Here is a 3549-nt window from a genome sequence, read left to right on the forward strand (position 1 = left end):
TTCATCTTTAAGAACACAATGCGGTTGAATCAGTCCTTTGAAAATAATCAAGATGTCTAACATAAAATAGTCGGGCTGAGAGCTAATCTATTTGCTCAGACATGCACCCTCTAATTGACACAAGGCTTGTCCTGGGTTTAATTTCTTCCTGGTTTTAAGTTGCAGCCCTCCTCCTCCTCCTCCTCCTTCCTCACTTTTATGAGTCTTTATATTTTGTGGTCTGCCCTGAATAAGCTGTTCTCAGCACTTATGGCAGATACATTTCAATATGTTAGCAGAAATCACTTTAATCTTATTTCCAGTCTTAATCAGTCCCACACATCCACTTGTGGTTGTTTGGTTAACCGTTCTAACCCCTTTCCCCACCGCAAAAAACCCCCCCAAAAACCTCATCTTTATAAAATTTGTTGTCCTGAGAAGGATCTGACAGTGTTTATGTTGGAGTAGGCCCCAGCCCTCCATGCCTCTTGAGCAGAGATCTGGCTGAGGAGCCAGGCGGGTGCTTATATACACATCAAACACACCCACGCTTCTTCGCAGTCCTCCAAGCTGTCACGGACGTTTTGTTATCTCACGCAGCAGTCTTCCACCTCGGTGGCTGCATGTTTCCGTCTCCTCTCCACACTTGTTTCCCCGGGAGGAGCTGCCGTGCTTTGTCAGTCACAGAGACACCCAGAGGGCCTCTCTGCACGCCTGAATCCAGATAACTTCGGTTGGACTGCTCTACACGTGAGGATGCTTTCTCCTGAACCGCTCGTAAATAGATAAATCACATTTACAGTCGTGCTGTAAGTTATGCTGACCAGCCGCTGCAGCAGAATGTTCAGCTTGTATTGTCACAACCTGCAGGGTTTACCTCGTGTTTAGTACAACTCTGGTCTTAAATGGAGCTTTTTGACGTGGAGCAGGCTTCAGGATCTGATAGCCTCTCCTCGACACCAGATGGTTTTCATTTTCACATGTAATGCTCCCCATTAGAGGGACTTTAGATTTTTTTGGCAGCGTTATCTTAAACCACAGAGGTTTACATACATGAAGTTTGTTCGTATATCACAATTTGCTCCTTAAAATGTGTAAGCATACTTTGATGTTTAAGACTGACGGAGTTCCTCTTTACAGCTCTGTACGCTGTAGCTCTACGTTTATGTTCTCAACTGGAAGTTTACACACATTTGGTTTAAGAGGTGCATATAATGTTAAGCTGATGAACTGGTTTGCTGGTATCCAGCAAAGTTCAGTCAGGTTATCTGGATGGTTTCTATTATTTTTTTTTTTTTTTGAGTCTTTTCGTCTTTCATCCAAAGGACTTCATCAGTCAGAGGAGCCACAACAAACTCAGTCCCACAAGCAGCGCATTCTCATAATGGACCAGTTTGCTGGTGCTAAGATGGTTTCTGGGGCCCACCCTCTCCCCTGTCGACTCCTCTGAAGCAGCCATAGCCTTTGATTTTCTACCTGGATTATTGAACATGAACTTTGATGTTTTGAACCACTTTGGTTGTGGCTGCCTCAGAGGAGTCGACAGGGGAGAGGGCGGACTCCAGAAACCATCTTATCACCGTCAAACTGGTTGGCCCACTGTGTGAGTGTGCTGCTTATGGGACTGAGTTTATTGTGGCTCCTCTGATTGATGAAGTTCTTTAGATGAAGGACGAAACATCTAAAAAAAAAAAAAAGAAACCATCCAGATTACCTGACTGAAATTTGTTGGATTTTTCTACCTGGATTATTGAGCATGAACTTTGATATTTTGAACCACTTTGGCCATGGCAGCCTCAGAGGAGTCGACAGGGGAAAAGGCGGGCCCCAGAAACCATCTTATCACCAACAAACTGGTTGGTCCACTATAGAAGTGTGCTGCTTATGTGACTGTTTGTTTGTGGACTGATGAAATCCTTTGGATGAAGGATGAAATGTCTCAACAACAAAAAAAATAACCATCCAGATGACCTCGCAGAACTTTGTTGGATTTTTTTAACTTGTATTATTGAGCATGAACTTTGATGTTTTCCCAGTAGCTGATACCAGCAGGTCTTGTTCACCAAACTGTGACTGAGCTCTAAACAATCATCTTGCATTGACCTCAGCTGTTATGAAACACCATACACTGGTTGACACTGGCTAAAATGGCACAAAATAAATGCACCTTTCTTTGTAACTGCATGCTAACCTTTCGTCCTTCCCGTTACTTTTGTCTCTCATCCTTCCTTCCTGGTTAGCCTCACAGGTCAGCTCGGTCAAGAGGTCTGTGCCATATTTGTCTCCCCTGTGTAATTGCAAACTATTTCTCTGCCACTAAAAGGCTATTACTCCGGCGGAGCTGGCTGGGCAGCCAGCATGAGGCTGGGGGCCCTGCTTTTTTTCATTAGTCCCCTGAGGAACAGGACTCCTCCTGGCCCCAGGCCGAGACAGGCGGGCCCCTTTAATGTTTTTGCGGCGCTCCAAAGCACTTTGTTGCCTCAATAAAGTTCATTTATAGGATAATAAGGCTCTGGAGGACACATGGTGCTGATTTGAGCGAAATGATTTCAGCATGGCTCACATTCCCAAACCCAGCTCTCTTGTCTCTCCGCCTGTTTTCTGTCTATTTGATTTTCATCTTGTTTCTGCTTCTTTCTCCACTTCTCACCTTTCTCTTGCGCCTTACCTCACATCCCTTTGTTGCCGTCGTCGGCCGTCATTTGGTTTCCGCTCTCTAACGCGGTGGAGGTGAAACGGCACGATCCTGGTATGACCTGGGATTTGCACACCTGGGTATGAGCAACAGCGAAGGAGCAGGAGGCCCTCTCATTCCCAAAGATTTATCACAGGACCTTGAGCGGTATATGAGGCAAGGGAGGCAATCAGAGGAATGAAAACCAGCAAACCCCAACCGCTGGCAGGAACATCCGGCTTTACATGCCAAGACTACACCAAAACCAAGAGCCTAGGACTTCAGCGGAATGAAAAGTGTGGAAGTATATGTATGGGATACATGTGTGAAAGCAGTTTTTATTGCCCTGCGGATGGGTTAACTCACACAGATTAGAACCAGGTTAGTTCTCTTTTTCTTTTTATCCCCTTGGATATTACAGATGAGGCTTACATGAGTGTTGGCCACTTCTCCCTGGAACCCAGTAAGGACACCATACACTCCTGCATGCTACACAGTTTCATTCAAGCTCAGTGTTTTTCTTTTCCCCTCATTAGTAGATGGTTAACCACTAATGCTTAGCATATCTGCTCAACTTTTCCTCCTTCCATCATTGGTCTAGCCAGGAACAGATGGACCAAAACCGCCATATATCCCTCTCCATTCTGATTTCCATCATTCCCACCACTTCTTTTACAATAATCTCTCCCTCTGAAACAGAAAATCACTCCAGTTCTGCATGTCTGCTTGTGGTAAATCACAAGAGACGGTATATGTGGTTTAATAGGATAAGCCTTTTGGGGTTGTGTTGTGCTTGGGAACACTGATCTGGCTGTTTCCGTCATCTCAGAGACACATGTTTAGACCTGAGGGTGTTATTTTGATCCTGTTAGTGGTCTTGGAAAAGTCCCGGTTTG

This window comes from Nematolebias whitei, chromosome 2 (genome assembly GCF_014905685.2).
Source record: "Nematolebias whitei isolate Nwh7 chromosome 2, NemWhi1, whole genome shotgun sequence".
Classification (NCBI taxonomy): domain Eukaryota; kingdom Metazoa; phylum Chordata; class Actinopteri; order Cyprinodontiformes; family Rivulidae; genus Nematolebias; species Nematolebias whitei.